The sequence below is a fragment of the Chrysemys picta genome, chromosome 1 (genome assembly GCF_011386835.1).
Source record: "Chrysemys picta bellii isolate R12L10 chromosome 1, ASM1138683v2, whole genome shotgun sequence".
NCBI lineage: Eukaryota > Metazoa > Chordata > Testudines > Emydidae > Chrysemys > Chrysemys picta.
The window spans coordinates 269459998-269478700 of NC_088791.1; positions in this window are offsets into that span (position 1 = coordinate 269459998).

Here is an 18703-nt window from a genome sequence, read left to right on the forward strand (position 1 = left end):
AAGGAAAACACTAAAGGACACAGATATAGCCTGTAATTGATAATGTAATTGTTTATTATAAAATAATATGGCTTGTGTCAAAGTATTGTTTTATTAATGAAACTAATAATCCCTAACACGGTATATTCTAAATAGCGTAAACAACAGCAGAGAGCATGTGCAAAATTGGTGGGTATTGAGTATGTGCCATATGGGGTGACAGAAAGGTCAGTTAGATGATCAGAGATTCTGCCGATACACACATGCAGTTCCCAAACCTTTTCTCTGCTCAGGGGCACATTCTATGACCCAACTCAAACTAAGCTACTGGAACTGACATACGGGAGGCATTGACATGCTCGAGTGCCTTCCCACAATATCCCAACAGGAGATGGGGTTTCCCTATGATAATAGGTGGCCTGGAGCTATTTTAAAGGGGACTCACAGCCCAAGGAAAGAGATCTAAATGAAGCTGTGAGCTAGGGAGTTGATCCAGTCCTGATTATGCTAGAAATCCAACATTTCTTCACCCTGGCACAGGTGATCAGAGTGAGAGACAAAGCAAATCCCAGTAGCCCTTCCACATACACCTCTTTCAAGAGGTGTAACCCTTGTTTAAAAAAAAAAAAAAACAGAAAGAAACAAATAGAGAATCGACTCTGGTCCCTCTTTTCTACCATATGAGTTTGGGGAAATATGATACAACTTTGACTCTAGGGCTTTGGTAACCTTACTGACTCTAACAAGGAAAGAGAAAGGAACAGAATCCATGAAAGGCTTCTTGTGGAGTATTTGCATGAAGAATAACAGTGGTCAGGGGAGAAAGAAACTTTGAGAACATGTCACCTCAGGTGAAGGTGGATAGAGCTGAAGGGGGCTTTGTGGGGACTTGAATGCTCAAAGTTTTGAATAACTTGAATAATCATCTATGCTTTGGAAACATATTAGAATCGAACCTGACCTCCAAACCTTTTGATGTTCATACATCACTAAGAAAAGCAGGTAATTTGATCTAACTCTGGTTTACAGGCAATCCCATGGGATCCTGGTGGGGTGATTGTTTCTGGTGGAAATGTTTCACAACAAATGGGATTTTTATCCTTAAAATATGTATCAAAGAAAACTGTAATGACAACTAACTGCTGTCAGCAAAAGAAAAGTTTTATAATAATTTAATACATACCAAAGTATTTTCAATGATGATCATTTCCCAACTGTTTTGTAGGACTACTGTACAGATTTCCAGTATTCTCACCAACAGCACTTATGAGACAATACTCATCACAAGAAGTACATATTATTCATAAAATAGGTGCATTCAAAATATAAGAAATGTACACTTAACTGTGTGCAATAATGGGGCAGATTCAAATAAACAGAACTGGCACAAACTCGAAAAAAGTTGACATGAAGATCTGTTAATAGAGACATTTGTACAAATATGTCAGAAATCTCATTAAGTTAATGGGAGATTTTGTAATTCATCTTAGCAAACATTTTTTGTGCACAGTGATTGATGCCTGCTAAGCAAGCATTGGGAGCCAAGTGACAAGGTGTCTCGCATTGACAATATATTTACTTTTATCAGGGTTATATTTTGTTTTATATATTTATTTTCTTTCAGTTGCATTCAGCCGCTATCACAATATCTTTAGGTGGATTTAACAAACAACATTAAAGATACAATAATACCAAAAAAGAACAAACAAAATCTCCCTAATTCTGAATCACCACCACACACATCCAAATGTCCCACCCCACCGCACCCCACTCCTCCTCCATCCTGGCCTTTAATATTAGAGTTGGTAGGAGTTTTTTCCCCACTGGAAAATTTCAACTTTTCGCCAAAAATACAGAAGCAAAGTTTTTGGTTTGGGACTGAAAAGTCAAAGTTTGGAAAGAGAGATTTCTTGGGGGGAAAAGTGTTTTGTTGAAACCCCAATTTTCCAAAAACAGTTTTGACAAAATTTAGTCTGCCAGCCCTACCTAACATATAGATAATCCCTGCAGTGCAAGCCTGATCCACTAGCACAGAGATGGGCAAACTACGGCCTGCGGGCCACATCCGGTCCGCGGGACCATCCTGCCAGGCCCCTGAACTCCTGGCCAGGGAGGTTAGCCCCTGGACCCTCCCCCGCTGTCTCCCCTTCCCCGCAGATGCAGCGCGCCATGCTGCCAGTGCTCTGGCCCACCGCTCCTGCCGGGCAGTGCGGACGGTAGAATTGGCTCCGGCCGCGAGGCGGGGCTGCAAGCTCCTGCTGGCATTATGATGGGGGTGGGGGATCCCGGGGGACAGTTGGGGACAGGGAGCAGGGGGTGGTTGGATGGGGTGGAGGTTCAGGGGGGGTCAGTCAGGGGACAGGGAATGGGGGGTTGGCTGGTGTTGGAATCCCGGGAGGGGGCTGTCAGGGGGCAGCGGTGTGGATAGGGGTCAGGGCAGTCAGGGAACAGGGGACGGTGGACAGAGGGTGGGGTCCCAGGGAGCAGCTAGGGGCAGGGTATCGCAGGAGGGGGTGGTCAGGGGACAAGGAGCAGGGGGAGTTGGATGGGTTGGGGGTTCTGTGGAGGACAGTCAGGGGGGTGGGAAGTGGGAGGGGTTGATGGGGGGAGGGGGCAGGCTTTTGGGGGAAGCACAGCCTTCTCTACCCGGCCCTCCATACAGTTTTGCAATGCCGATGTGACCCTCGGGCCAAAAAGTTTGCCCACCCCTGAACTAGCAGCATTAAGGTCTTATAGCTTGGTATCTAGACAGAATAAAAACACCTGCTCTATCCCAAGGGAAAACCAGAATTTCTTGCTTTCCTGTGATGTATTCCATTAATTTACTGATTATTATCACAAACATTTATTTGGTACTCATCACTGTGATAACAGAGAGATATACAAAGTTTAAGTTTTAACATTCAAGATTTCATCACAAAAGTGAAAATGATATGTGCCATTGCTATCTGCTGTTCTTCCAGTGAAACAAGAAATCTGGATTTAAGGACAGATTTAAAGCACACTGAAGTCACAGGTGAACAAAAAAGGGTACAGGGGGAGTTTCCTGTACCTTTAATTGGCTTTGGATTATGCCCTTATTCACTTAAAAGCCATCTTTTTCAATCCTGACAGAAAACAAGAGTTGTAAACCTTAAAATTGCATCTTAATTTATAGACTCTCATAGATATTTTAGAGGTTTAAAAATAGTTCTTGTTTTTCTGTCTTCCCATGTGCACAAGCTAAACTAATCAACCCTTATTGCTATAATACTTTTAAGGGATCATCATGGCAACTCATTTCCTAGAAATTTAAATAAAAATTTTTTAGCATACACATTATTTGGTCTGCATTTTATTGCATTTTCAAATGCAACAGTGAGGCTTATCTTGAAGCATAAATGTAATCCAAGTTTGCAAGAGGAAAAGGCTGCCAATTTCATTCCTTATCATTCTAAAAATGATCAGCTTACATGGGTGCATCCGTTTCAGCCTGGCTTCCATTCAGATAGGAAGCAGCTTTGCTTTGATGAAGACAGCTCATTTTACGTTGTGTGTCCATGATTTTAAAGCCTGGCACTAGACAAAGTGATAAGATTTTCTATTGGGGAAGAGTAGAATATAAGACACTGTATTCCTTTAAATATGCTTGTAGGATATTTTCTGAATTAGATCAGATAGCTTCAAAGTGAAGTCTATTTCATTCTTTACTATTAAAAGAAATTAAATTCTTACTAGATTTGTTGCAATAAAACCAAACAAACACCAAACTTCTTCCCTTGACACAACAAAAAACCCAACAATCTGGAACGGGAATACTGTATGTTTTAATGCAACGAATTAGTTAGTTCCCTGCATTTACATTAGAGTTGCAATAATTATGAAAATTGAATCTTAGAACCAAACTTCAACTTCTGAAATTTTGTGTACAAGATTTAAATGTTAAAATAAATGTTGCCTGGAAATACACACACACACAAAAGAAATTTAAGTTATAATTTGTTTGAGAAATATGGGATACTAATTGAAATAATTCAGTGAACCTGCAATAAGGTTGACAGGTACTGTGAATATTTAATTATTCACTTTGTTCCCATCTGCTGCAGTATACTGGGGTTAGCTCATCAGTACAGTAGTTTAAAAACTGAAAGCTATCAGATCTACAAGGATGCTTTTTTCTATTCCTGGTGTCCTATGTTGCAGTATGATGGGATATGAATTTTGTTTCATTAATTACTTTACATTGTAAAACTAAGATGAAACAGAAATGATCTAAAATACTAAACAACTGAGGAAAAGTCAAACCAATTCAGAAGCATTAATATTTTGGATACATATCTATTATTTTATATCACTGACTTTTCACATCCAAGATATTGTTGTAGAAAAAAAGAGGCAACAACCAAAAATTTCAGCCCTCATTGGAAGTAGTATTGGACCATTAGAGATTATTATTATTATTATACAATATTTAATATGTTTATAGAACATAATAGGACTGTAAGGTACTTTAAAGAGTACTTACCATAAAGATCTAGAGGAAAAATCTGGCCTCATGGAAGATTTGCTATTGGTTTCAGGAGGTCAGTACTTAATGAGCATTGATATAAGGGCCCAGTCCTGCATTGATCTTCACCATGGGATCTGTGCACCTGCCTAGAGCCCCACTGTACTCAATGCCTTTGGCCCACATTGCTAAAGGTTCACTGAAGGGCTTATGCTGAGTATAACAGAGAGAGAACATAATGGAATGAGAAGTAGAGAATACCAATGGGGTGCTAAAATGGAATGCATGAATCATGTTACTTACCAGATTTCTTTTGAAATGTTTATTTAATTAATTGTATGATAGGTGTTTTATCATCCAGCTCCACATACCCACCTCCAGTAGTTAATTGTAGTAAAAGAGGAGTGAACTAATTTGCAGCGAATCAAAATTGACCAAATCCTATAGATCCCGTCTACAGGACTACCTAATTTGCAGCTAAATATGCTGTAAATATACCCTGCACTAGTCTGCCACACATTGGGTGTCCGTGTGGACCAGGGATCGGCAACCTTTGGCACACGGCTTACCAGGGTAAGCACCCCGGTGGGCCAGACCGGTTTGTTTACCTGCCATGTCCACAGGTTCAGCCGATCACGGCTCCCACTGGCCGCAGTTTGCCACTGCAGGCCAATGGGGGCTGCGGGAAGCAGTGGCCAGTACATCCCTCGGCCCACGCTGCTTTCCGCAGTCCCCATTGGCCTGGAGTGGTGAACTGTGGCCAGTGGGAGCCGTGCTCAATTGAACCTGCGGACGCGGCAGGTAAACAAACCAGCCAGGTCTGCCAGGGTGCTTACCCTGGCGAGCCGCATGCCAAAGATTGCCGATCCCTGGTGTGGACGCTGCATGCTAAAAGTTCCCTACTGTGCTTTAATGTACTCCTGTTTTCAAAGAGGTGTAGATCAAAGCTCACTATATGTACAGAAGGTTGGGTTGGATGGGCCCTTCTGGTCTTCAAATCTGTGAATCCTCTGTTCATCCTCTTCCCTCTTGGGTCATGGAGCAAAGTGCAAGCTCAGCATTGCCCTCATCTTGCTCAGAACAATTGCAGCTCTGTCTAAAGACCATGATTATAATCAAATCACATGCTTCAGGGCTTCAGCTGATCATCTCATGACCAATGCATAATTGGTCAAATTCATTCTGTATGACCCTACCGCCCCATGTAGAGATATGTTTGTAGAAGATTATAATTTAGATATGCTCCCTCATAAGGGACAGTATTATGAACACAGGAATTTGGAGATGAGATTGCAGTTAAACTGGTATACCTTGGTTATGATATTGGACATTGGACTATAACCTATGAACAACATTCTAAAGGAACTCTTTGCAACTACAAAGATCATAATTTCTGCTATGTATCTGAACTTTAAGAATTGAACTCGTCTGTATGTATATTGATCTTTCAACCATAATCTCTCCCTTTTATTTTTTAATAAATTTTCATTTAGTTAATAAGAATTGGCTATAGCATATATTTGGGTAAGATCTGGAATATTCACTAGCTTGGGAGGTAATGTGTCTGATCCTAGAACCTTTTCAGAAAATCTTCATCATATTTGACTTGGGTACCTGGATTGAGGTGTGAGGCTGGGTTACTTTCAGGGAACTGTGTTGTTGGTTTCTGGACAATCAGTGAGGTAATAAAGAAGCTGTTTTATGTTGGCTTGGTAAATTTAAGTATTAAAAATATCCATCAGTTTTGGGGATTATCTGCCCCGTTCTTTGCAGTTCACCTTAATTGAGTGACCTCAGCTGACCCCGCACTGGAACACACCATAAAACAATATGTCACAGAATTAAGGAAACTCAGTAAAACCTGTGACTTTGGTGAGCTGACAGAGCTCTGGTCAGAAATAGAATCATTTGTGGCATTAAAGACAATGTGGTAAGAGAGGGACTGCTTTCTTGAAGGAGACTTAATCTTATAAAAAGCTCTCAAAATATGCATGGCAGCAGAAACTGTGAAAGCACAAGCCAAAGAACTGAATTCACTAGAAGGGGCTGTCCAGGTACTAAGTAAAAAAAGAATATACCAGAATAGATCAAAGCAAAGAGAGTGGAACCACTTGCTATGAACACTATAGACAGTCATGTAGAAGGTGTGGCATGGCCCCAAACATTATGTTGCCTTTGGAAAGCACCATCACCAAATGTGGGGAAAATAATCATTTTGCAAAATGCTGCAGATCCCAAATGCAAAAAAGTCAAGTTCATCCAGTTGCACAAAGGCCTTATGAGAAGGTTGGCTTTGATGTATTTACCTGACCATCAAAGGATTATTTAATAGTCACAGATTATTATACTCTGTATCCAGAAATTTGCACACTGCACAGTACTAATAGTAAGCCAGGGATAGCTGGCATGAAGGGAATCTTCTCCAGACATGTAAATCCAGATGAAATCTACAGCAATAATGGGCCACAATTTTCCAGTGCAGATTTTAAGTATTTTGCCCTAGATTGGAATTATCATCACAAAACATCAAATCCAAATTACCTCAAATCAAATGGACTTTTAGAAAGGTATATACAGACAGTAAAGAACCTTATGAAAAAAGACTTTTGACAGTGGGGGTGATTTGTATAAAGCATTACTAGTTTACGGATGTACAACTCTGGAGAATGGCTTTTAATAAGAAGAAGCATCAGATCTAATTTACCAATTACTGATAACCCACTGAAATCTCATAACAATGAAACCATGCGGAAGATGAAAGAAAATCAGAAGTGGAAGCAGAAACATTTTTTTGAAAAAAAGGGCCTGTGATCTCCCATCTCTTATCCCAGGTGATGGAGTGTGCCTAAGGAATCACTCCTTTAGTACTTGGGGACAAAGAAGTACCATTAAAGAACAACTGCATCCAAGGTTTTATGTAGTCCAGACAGATCAGGGGGACACATTTTGATGTAATCAAACGGATCTATGAGTAATACCAGAAAGTTTCAACACATTGACTGCTGATGTGGACTCTGGCATTTCCCACCTGACTGATCATTTATCATCAACACACAAAGGAGAATCTGTCAAGAGACAAGAGAACAATTCAGACTCTAATGAAAGGCTGATACTGAGAAGATCAGAGTGGAAGATTAAATGTCCTGAAAGATTCACAGAGACTTGAAGAAAGTGAGTGGTAAAAATTCCCTCAAGAGTGATGTGCTAGCAACCTCTCATCTCTAGGTAGTTGACACAGTGAGTTTATGGAAATGTACTACCTGGGTTGAGAATTTAAGGCATGTGTAATTAGATAGCTGTTAGCTATATATATAAGACTTAATTTATTTTTCTTTAAGAGGGAAGATGTAGAGATATATTTGTAGAATATTACAATTTATAGACGCTCCCTCATAAGGGCCAGTATTATGAACATAGGAATTCGGATATCTGCCCTGGAGACGGGGGTTGGGAACACCCCATGGCTGTGTGCAGCAGTTTACCAGAGAGGCTCTCCAGTTTGTTCCATTAAAGTTGTATTCCTTTTTCATTCACTGGTTTGTTACTTAATGATCCTCGAGATTGTTACACCCCACACCCTTCCTCTGAAGCATGAGGGACTGGCCACAGCTGGAGATGGGTCACTGGTCAAAGGGGACCCGTTTTCTGCGGTGGTATAGATAATTATCTTTCTTAGAGGCCTGGCTGATGAGTCTTTCTCACATGCTCAGGGTCAAACTAATCAGATTTGGGGTCAGGATGGAATTTTCCACTAGCTCAGATTGTCAGTGATTTAGGGTAGGAACAGGTGGTTTCACCTTCTTCTGCAGTCAGGGGTGCAAATTGGCTGATATAATCATCTGGGCATGCTAGGGTTACCATACGTCTTCTTTTTCCCGGACATGTCCGGCTTTTCGGCAGTCAAACCCCCGTCCGGGGGGAATTGCCAAAAAGCCGAACATGTCCGGGAAAATGGCGGCTCTGCTCCTCCCCGACTCTTCGGCTCTGTTTAAGAGCCGGGCTGCCCAAACGCTACCGGCTTCGGGCAGCCCCGTGCCTCCAGACCCTGCGCCGCCGGAGCCCGGGAGGGGAAATGCCCGGCTGGGGGCGCAGGGTCTGGAGGCAGGGGGGCTGCCCGAAGCCGGTAGCGCTCGGGCAGCACGGCTCTTAAACAGAGCCGAAGAGTCGGGGAGGAGCAGAGCCGCGGGGGCTGGAGCCTCCAGCCGCCGGGGCTCTGTGTAACTGACATAGTGTCAGTTACACAGAGCCAAAGAGGAGCAAAGCCTCCAGCCGCTGGGGCTCTCTGTAACTGACACAGTGTCAGTTACACAGAGCCCCAGCCGCTGGAGGCTCTGTTTAAGAGCCGGGCTGCCCGAGAGCTACCGGCTTCGGGCAGCCCCCTTGTCTCCGGACCCTGCGCCCCCAGCCGGGCACTTCCCCTCCCGGGCTCCGGCGGCGCAGGGTCCGGAGGCACGGGGGCTGCCCGAAGCCGGTAACGCTGGGGCAGCCCGGCTCTTAGAGCCTAAGAGGAGCAGAGCCTCCAGCTGCGGGGGCTCTGCTCCTCTTCGGCTCTGTGTAACTTATACAGTGTAAGTTACGCAGAGCCGCCGGAGCCCCGGAGGGGAAGTGCCCAGCTGGGGGTGCAGGGTCCGGAGGCATAGGGGCTGCCCAAAGCCCGAGCGCTACCGGCTTCACGGTTTGCTGGTCAGCCTCCAGACCCTGCGCCCCCGGCTGGGCGCTTCCCCTCCCGGGCTCCAGCTGCGCTGGGGAAGCGCAGGCTGGGGGCGCAGGGTCTGGGGGCTGTCCGGGAAACCGTGAAGCTGGTAGCACTGGGGCAGCCCTTTCCCCCTGGCTGGGAGTGGGAGGGAGGAGGAGGCGGAGTTAGGGTGGGGAAGGGGCGGAGTTGGGGCGGGGCTAGGGGTGGGGAAATGGGCGGGGCCAGGGCCCGTGGAGGGTCCTCTTTTTTTATTTATGAGATATGGTAACCCTAGGGCATGCCTCATCAAATCCCATCATCTAATTATTTCCCTGCCATTGCAGGAGCTTCAGGAATCGGTGGCATGTTGGTCTGACTGTTCTGTTTGTGGCACATAACAGTTTTGTCTTCCAAGGACTGAGATGCTTTACTTAAACTAAAATATTTGGGCTCAGTAAAGGAGTTTTTTTTTTTGGAGGGGGGGAATGTAATGGCCTGTAATGCAGACTATCTGCTCTAATGGCTCCCTTCTGGCCTTAAACTCTATGAACTTCATATGGCTATTGTGGACTACAAGAGGCTACATTAGTATTAGGGATTAAGAATATACAATATAGGACAGAGTAGATGATAATGACTGGCGACTGGAGAAAGATTTGAAAGAGCAAGTCAAAAGTCAAAACCATGTATTCAGCATTTCCCAGCAGTAAAAATAAATAAAGAAAATGGGATCTTAAAAATGAGTTAGACTTTACAATCTAAAAGACAGAAATAGAGAAAATGAAATATATTGGGAGGAAGTCATTTAATGTATGTTTAAATTATTGTTAAGAATTCACAAACTGTGGGTCACATAATAGAAGCGAGCTGGGATGAGCAAATCGGGATTTGAGCAAAGTACACTGTGATATCTTTGCAAACCAAAATTATGAGATCATGCAGGGAAAGGGAGGGCAAGACAAATAAGGGTTGGAAAAGGATGATGCTAGTGACTTCAGGCTTTATATGCTTCCTGAGAAAGTAGGCAAGGCAGATCTGACAATTGCCTCACAAAATTGGATCAGAGGGTTTACAATCTTAAAATGAACAACATTAAACTTGGAAAGGATAGAGAATTCAACACAAGAAGTCCAACCAGATCACAGGCTGGAGATACTGCTGCAGAATACAGTATTAAAATTTTCTGACTCAAGGGATTTTTTTTTTTTAAGAGTAGCACTTGAAAACCATTTTTGTCCTTACAATTCACAGCAATCTTTTCTTTTTCCCTTGTGACTGGATCCCAACCAAGCAGGCTAGTCACAGGATTCAATTTCAATTACACATATAACCTTGAAGATAGAAGCCATTTTTATTCCTGCAAAGACAGGCATCAGTTATTCAGATAAAAGTAGATTGGGGGGTGGGGGGCCAGCAAAAATGACTAACTACGTGTTCCTGCCTTTTCTTCCCCTTTCCCCCTCAAACCAGGAAAGATACATTGAGCATGAGCATGGGCAGCTGGTATCATAGGCAAGGGGAGGCTGTGCCTCCCCAAACAGCCTACCGTGACCCCGCCCCCAGGCCAGCTTGCCTTCTGCAGGGACCCGGGGTGGCTGGTGCTGTACCGCGCTGCCTGCCCGGCGCTCTGGGGCTGGCCACCTGAGCACTGGAACTGGGAGCCGCCCAGAGCCCCGGGGCTGGGAGCATGGCAACCACGCTGCCCAGCCACCTGACCACCCAGTCTGGGTGTGCGGTGACTATGTTTCCCAGACACCCAGAGCCCCGGAGATGGGGGCGCAGTGGTCGCACAGCTCAAGGGCTGTAGGCACTGAGGCTGCGGCACACCGGTGCTGTGGCTGGAGGGTCACGGTGGGGGTGCTTAGGGCTCCTGTGGGGGAGGCAAAGGAGGAGGGCAGAAGGGGAGGGGCAGGGCCTCGGGCACAAGGTGAGGAGCTGGGAGTTAGCATCCCCAAACGGCTGGGTCGTCAGCTGCCCATGCGTATGAGATGTGGCCATTGGACTTTGATTCAATTTACACACTTTGTTATAGGTACATTTTTATACCAAGGTTTGGGTTTAATTATTTCAAGATTATTCTTCCCCTCTATAGATTATGCTTGACTTCTAAACAAATTAGGACAGATTTACTATTATGTTACTTCATTTTTACACTGGTGAGACTCAAAGTCAATGGAATTACCTGCATGTTACTGAAATAATGCAGTGAGAAATCAGGACCACTATTCTGAATTTAGTTTTTCTCTTAGATAATTGCCTTTCGGTAAAGGGAAAGGTAGCATACTTTTGCTACTGTAGTGACACCGAAGGCTTAAAAATAATTTTAACAATTGGAATAAAAACAAGTTCATTGACAATGAGGAAAAAAAAACAGTCTCTGACATGCCTAGTGTAAATTTAATGCCCTCGTGGCCAAGATGGAGTCTGCTATGCAGGCAGCTTTGGCCAAGAGAAGGTGCGTGCAGAAATGAAGCAGGGAAAGTCCCTTCCAACCCACGGACACCTGTTCCAAACCCCACAAAGTTAACACACACACACAGCGGAAAAGTACAATGAATATAGGATAGAGAAATATTTATTTACAGAGGGATGAAAGGAGAAAAACAACAGGGGGAATATTGGGGGAGTGGTAAAACAGGGTTGCATTCAACTCAAGGCCCCACAGGCCCAGTGGTAGCACAGTCTGAAAGGGCAGACACTGAGCAATGTGTCTGGACACAGAGCTCAGGAGTCCTGGGCAAAGTTCTGTCCAGTGATGAGTCTTGGCTGCTCCTGGTCATCTTTGGCACCAGTAAACTTTCGCCAATGAACTAGGGTTACCATACGTAACAAATAAAAAAAGAGGACCCTCCACGGGGTCCTGGCCCCGCCCATTTCCCCACCCCAGCCCCGCCCATTCCCAGCCCCAACTCCACCCTAACTCCGCCCCCTCCTCCCTCACACTCCCAGCCACGCGGAAAGCCCCCAGACCCTGCACCCCCGGACGGCGCTTCCCCAGCGCAGCTGGAGCTCGGGAGGGGAAGCGCCCAGCCGGGGGCGCAGGGTCTGGAGGCTGCCCAGCAAACTGTGAAGCCAGTAGCGCTTGGGCTTCGGGCAGCCCCCTTGCCTCTGGACCCTGCGCCCCCAGCCGGGCACTTCTCCTCCCGGGCTCCGGCGGCGCAGGGTCCGGAGGCATGGGGGCTGCCCGTAGCTGGTAGCGCTCGGGCAGCCCGGCTCTTAAACAGAGCTGAAGAGTCAGGGGAGGAGGAGAGCCGCCGCGGCCGGAGGCTCTGCTCCTCCCCTGACTCTTCGGCTCTGTTTAAGAGCTGGGCTGCCCCAGCGCTACTGGCTTTGGGCAGCCCCCATGCCTCCGGACCCTGCGCCCCCGGCCGGGCACTTCCCCTCCTGGGCCGGCGGCACAGGGTCCAGAGGTATGGGGGCTGCCCAAAGCCCGTAGCGCTCAGCTCTTAAACAGAGCCGAAGAGTCGGGGAGGAGCAGAGCCGCCGCGGCCGGAGGCTCTGCTCCTCCCCTGACTCTTCGGCTCTGTTTAAGAGCCGAGCTGCCCCAGCGCTACCGGTTTCGGGCAGCCCCCATGCCTCCGGACCCTGCGCCGCCGGAGCCCGGGAGGGGAAGTGCCCGGCCGGCGGCTGGGGTCCGGAGGCAAGGGGGCTGCTTGAAACCCATAGCGCTCGGGCAGCTCGGCTCTTAAACAGAGCCGAAGAGTCAGGGGAGGAGCAGAGCAGCCGTGGGAGGGGAAGTGCCCGGCCGGCATTTTCCCGGACATGTTCGGCTTTTTGGCAATTCCCCCCGGACGGGGGTTTGATTGCCGAAAAGCCGGACATGTCCGGGAAAAAACGGACGTATGGTAACCCTACAATGAACCCCTCCAGTGCACTCTGCTGCCGCTCTCTGCAAAGCCACACAGAGTGACCATCTCTCCACATAAGTAGCTAACAGCTTCCCTCCTTGTTCCCAATGCAAAGACACAAGCCCCAGTACTCACAACCCCATGCAGCTTTGGGCAAGAGTGATGCTAGGTCCAGCTCCAGTCTGTCCTCATCAGGCGATTCCTCCCTGGCACAGTGCTCCTCCTGGCTCATGTCCTGGGGTGTCCCTGATAGGCTGCTCTGTCCCTCCCAGGCTTCAGGCAGGTTCTTGGCTGGTTCAGTCTGTGAGAGCCTGCTTGCTGCAGCCCTTCTGTCTGGCGCTCCAGACACACACACCCTGTTGCTCTCCCCTCTCTCTCTCTGCCCCCCTCCTCCCATCAATAGCACTTCCCCCTTCTGGAACAACCAGCACTTCCCCCCTCAGGAAAAATATTTAAAGGGGCCATGCTCTCTAAACCCCAAATGGGTTACACTCTCCCCCCCCCGCAAAGAAATAATCTTTGAAGTCCTCAGTAAGGTGGCAACTTTAGGCCATGGATCCCCAGCAGGAGACCCAGGGCCCCCATTGCTCAGGAGCAGTGTTCCCTCTATTTCTTTATGTCCATGTGTGGTATGAATTTTGTTATGTGCACCAATATGGAGATGATGTGTGACTAATCACCTTCATATCGGTGCACATAACAAAATTCATGTGGTGGGGCGGGGCAGAGGGGTTTGAAATGTGGGGGCTCAGGGCTGGGGCAGAGGGTTGGGGTGTGAGGGTGTGGGCTCTGGATGGGGGTGCGGGCTCCAGGGTGGGGCAAGGGATGAGGGGTTCAGGGTGCGGGAAGGGGCTCAGGGCTGGGGCAGAGGGTTGGCATGTGGGGGGGGGGGTGCAGGCTCTGTGATGGGGCGGATATGAGGGGTTTTGGGTGCAGGCTGCCCAGGGGCTGTTGTAGGGAGAGAGAACTCCCCCCAGCCCTCTCTCGCTGCAGCAGCTCAGGGTCAGGGAAGAGACGCCTCTTTCCAGCTGTGGCAACTCTGGCAGGGCTGGGGTGAGGGAGGGACTCCTCTCCCTGGCAGCTCCGGCAGGCCTGGGTGGCCAAGGGAGGGGATCCTCTCCCCCGGCCGCGGCAAGTCTGGGCTGGGGTTGGCGGGGAGAGATGCCTCTCCCCCAGCAGTGGCGCCTCTCCCCCGGCAGCAGCAAGTCTGTGCTGGGGCCAGTGAGGAGAGGCGCCTCTCCCCCGTCTGCTGCAGGTCCATGCTGGGGCCAGTGGAGAGGGGCGCCTCTCCCCCAGCCATAGCAGGTTTCTCTCCCCACGGCAGTTCTGAGTCCCTGCATGGGGCTTAATAGGCACCTGTGTGGTCGCGCAGCTTAGAGGGAACTTAGGTCAGGAGCATCCCCATCCTCCAACCCACAGAACCTGAGGGATGGAACGGGTTTCCCATGAGACAACTCATCCCCTATGGCATCCCAGAGATCTCTAGGTCACTGGGCTCCCCCGAGCAAACCTACTTTCCATATTTTTCTATATCTGAGGTTCATGCAGCCCAGAACCCTGTCTCTAACAGTGGCCAGCCCCAGAATGTTTCCGAGAAAGGTGTAAGAACCCCACAACATGCATGTGTGGAACAGTCTATCCCCACATTAGGCCTCATCCTGAAGTCTAATAGTTAGTGATCACCATAAAACCTGAAGCATGAGTTTTGTTTCCCTTCTAAAATGTTGGTTAGTGATAGCTGTTACATTGCTGGATATTTTTGTCATCCATATAAAGTGTCCAACTGATTTTAGAGGGAGGGGTAGCTCAGTGGTTTGAGCATTGGCCTGTTAAACCCAGGATTGTAAAGTCAATCCTTGAGGGGACCATTTAGGGAACTGGGGTAAAAATCTGTCTGGGGATTGGCTCTGCTTTGAGCAGGGGGGTGGAATAGATGACCTCCTGTGGTCCCTTCCAACCCTGATATTTTATTAATTTTGCTGAGATCCTGGATTTAGCGACATCTTATGGGCACAAGTTCAACTAACTATGCATAAGTCCTTCTCAATGGTGGTCGCTGAGCACTTTTGGAACTCTGACCACATATCTTTTATATAAAACATCACACATTGAATCATTGTCACATCTAATCAAGCAGTAATTAAAACAGTAAAATGAATTGGCTATTTTAGTTCATTCTTAGTGTAATTTCTAGGAAAGAGAAGAAAATAAAAACACACAGTCTTGTGCTAATTAAAATATTAAATACTTTTCTTAAGTCTTTAGTACATCTTTATTTCAGGCTAAATTACCCTTGATCTCAATATTAAATGTAACCAATTGAAAAGTACCAACACTTAAGAACATTTTTTAAAAATCCAGGGGGTTTTTTGTTCACTAAAAGTTCAATACTTTTGTGACAATAAAAATTCTCAAATAGTAACTTAAAGTAGGCACAAGTGTAAATATCAATTGATTACATTAGTTGGCTCAAATTATTTTGTCAGACTATACGTTCAGAACCCAAAAATATAAAGTTGATGCTAAACAACTAAATTAACTGTCCAATTTTTAATACTTTTCCCCCCAAATTTTGGCAAATCAAATTAAAACAAAGATAAATAATGGTAATTGTTAACAGTAAATTTGTTTCAAGCCATCAAAATGTAAAATAGTATGTGACAGTAGAGCATCCAAAAAAATAAAATAAAAGAGAGTGATTTATTATTCTAAGTGAGAGGAGTGAAGTGACTAGATTTAGAATATTGAAAAGGTTGTGGTGGGACAACACAGATTTGTATGTATCAGAAAGATATATCTTATTATTAAAACTCTGATAGAAAGTATGCATCCTATTGATGGTTGGGACGGGGGGAGAAGATGGGTGGATTAAGAATAGAAGATATTATTTTAATATACTTTTAAAACAAGATGAGAGGCAAGGAGGGACAATTATAATGTCATGATCTCCATTTTAGTGTTTACAGTCAAAGGTAATTAAGAAATGAAACAAATAGATGTCCTTTACAACAGCAGTATGTTTTAGGTTTTCTTGGGTACCTATAAGATTTTTCATGTACGCAATCAGATTATTTTCCCTAACAGATCAAATACATTGAATTGGACCATTTATGATTTACAGTACTTAGCTATAACAGTAGTCATTGAAGATTGGTATATGTAGGCCGCAGCTCTGCAAAAACCTAAATCACACAGTTAACTTTATTTACTGTGTATGCAAAGAGCCTGAAGCTAGGCACAAATATAAATCTTTGCAAGACCAGGCCCTCCCTACTTAAGGAGCTGAATTCCAGGGTAGTTTTTTTTGGTGTACATATAACAGAGAGAAAAAATTATCACCCGAATATATTGTTATGAGCTGGATTAGATTGTGTTATAGATTGAGTTAAATCCTGATTGCAAATGATATGTGAATGCATCCTTTATTTAAGGTGGGTGTGGCCCCTTAACTATCTCTTACAACTAAAACAAGGCATAACGGAGTCTGCCCAGAAACTTGTAACATATGAGCAGGTCCCACTGGGCATTGTTCCAACCAGGTCAGTGTGTGCATGGAAAAAAGTCTAGTTTTGAGGGGAGGAAGAACAGAGAGAGTGAGGGAGAAGCAAAAAACAAAGACTAGCAGCAGCCTGGGAGCACAGTGCAATCCTAGAAAAAGCTAGAAAGAGCTTTTTGGGTTTGATGTTGGCTAAAGAGGTTTAGTCTGTAAGCTAAAGTCTTTTCTACACTACTCAGTTTTGTTGACAAAAGGCAACTTTTATTGACAAAACAGTGGAAGTGTGTGCACTGCAATGCTCCTCCTGCTGATTTAACTCTCCTGCTCTGCCAACATAATAAAACTATCTCAATGAGAGACAAAGCTTTTTGCGACAAAGTTAGGCCTTTTCTACATTACAGAGTTTTGTCAATAAACGTCAGCTTTCATCAACAAACAGTGGAGGTGAACATATTACAATGATCCTTCCGCTGACAAAAAAAACTCTCCTGCTTTGGCGACAAAATAAAACCACCTTGATGAGAGGCATAGTTCATTTTGCAGCAAAGTTATCGCAACAAAGTGTCAGTATTATGTTGCGGTAAAGGGCCTCCATGAGGTGTCCCACAATGCCTATCCTTATGCTCTGATTGAACTCTGCTGCCCTGCACCTAGGTACATAGGTCTTTTAAAGGCCTGGGATTTTTTGAAATTTCACATCCTGTTTGCTTGGCGTGGAGAGTTTACATCCCACCTTCCCTACTGACCATGGCAGCTCCACTCCACAAGCACTCTCCCGCTTGGAGCACACCTGAGTTGTTGGATCTGTTTACACTATGTGGAGAGTAGGCTGTGAAGTCCCAGCTCTGCTCCAGCCATAATAACTTCACCTGTGAGAGCCTCATTTGAGAGAGTGATCCTCAGTGTCATATCCCTTGTAAGAAATGGAAATCTGTGTATTGCTGTTTAATAAAAATTTAGTCTTAGAAATACAATGAACTTTTCTTTATTTGTGTCTTACACACTGTGATTGATGCAGAAATTCATACACACTGGCAATCAGCACATTTGCAGACTACAATTAAAGCTCAGGCACCAATCATTACAAGTGTCATTCCAGGCACCAAGTAAACAATGCCTGTCTGAATTCATTACCGAAAGACATATTACCAGGACTCATTGTCAAAACGCTGCTTCAAAACCTCCCTGATTTGAAATGCCTCCCGTTGAGCCCCTCTAATAGCCCTGGTATCTGGTTGTTCAAAATCAGCCATCAGGCAATCCACGTCAATGCTCCACCCTGCGGAAACTTTTCCCCCTTAGCTTCACAAATGTTATGTAGAGCACAGCAGGCTGCTATGATTCTGGGAATACATTCCTCTTTGAGGTTTAACCCGCTAGAAAGGCAGCACCAGATTCCCTTTAATCTGCCAAATGCACATTCAGTGGTCACTCTGCACCTGATGAGTCTGCTTGCTGCTGTCAAGGTTTCTGGTATAAGGTTTCATGAGTCATGAGACTAAAGGGTAGGCTGGGTCTCCCAGTATCACTATGGTCATTTCCACATCCCCTACTGTAATCTTCTGATCTGTAAATAAAGTCCCTGCTTGCAGCTTTCTATACAGGCCAGAGTTCCTGAAGATGTGTGCATCCCGCACCTTCCTTAACCAGCCTACATTGATGTCATTGAAATGACCCCAGTGATCTACCAGCACCAGCAATACCATAGAGAAGTAGCCCTTTCTGTTGATGTACTTTGTCACAAAATGGTCTTGGCTATGCAAAATTTGGATATGCATGCCATCTATCGCCCCGCCACTGTTAGGGAATCCCATTGCTGCAATGCCATCCACTATTTCCCACATATTTTCCAGAGTCACAGTGCTTTGTAGAAGGAGACAATGGCCCTGCACACTTGCATCACCACAAACCCCACCACAATCCCAACTCAAAACTGATTCAGCTCTCGTTTTGATGTCCTTGAGCAGGGCAGGGGCGAGCTCCACACACGTTTCCAAAATGCTTTGTGCATCCAAAAATTCTGCAGCCACTGCTCACCATCCCATACCTGCATAACAATGTGATCCCACCACTTAGTGCTTGTTTCCTGAGCCTAATAGTGACAGTCCACCATATGCAGCTGCTCCGTGAATGCCAACATCGATCTTGAATTGTTTCTTTCCATGGCACACAGCAGGGCAGGCACCATGATTCATTGTCAATTTAGCAACTCATGAAAT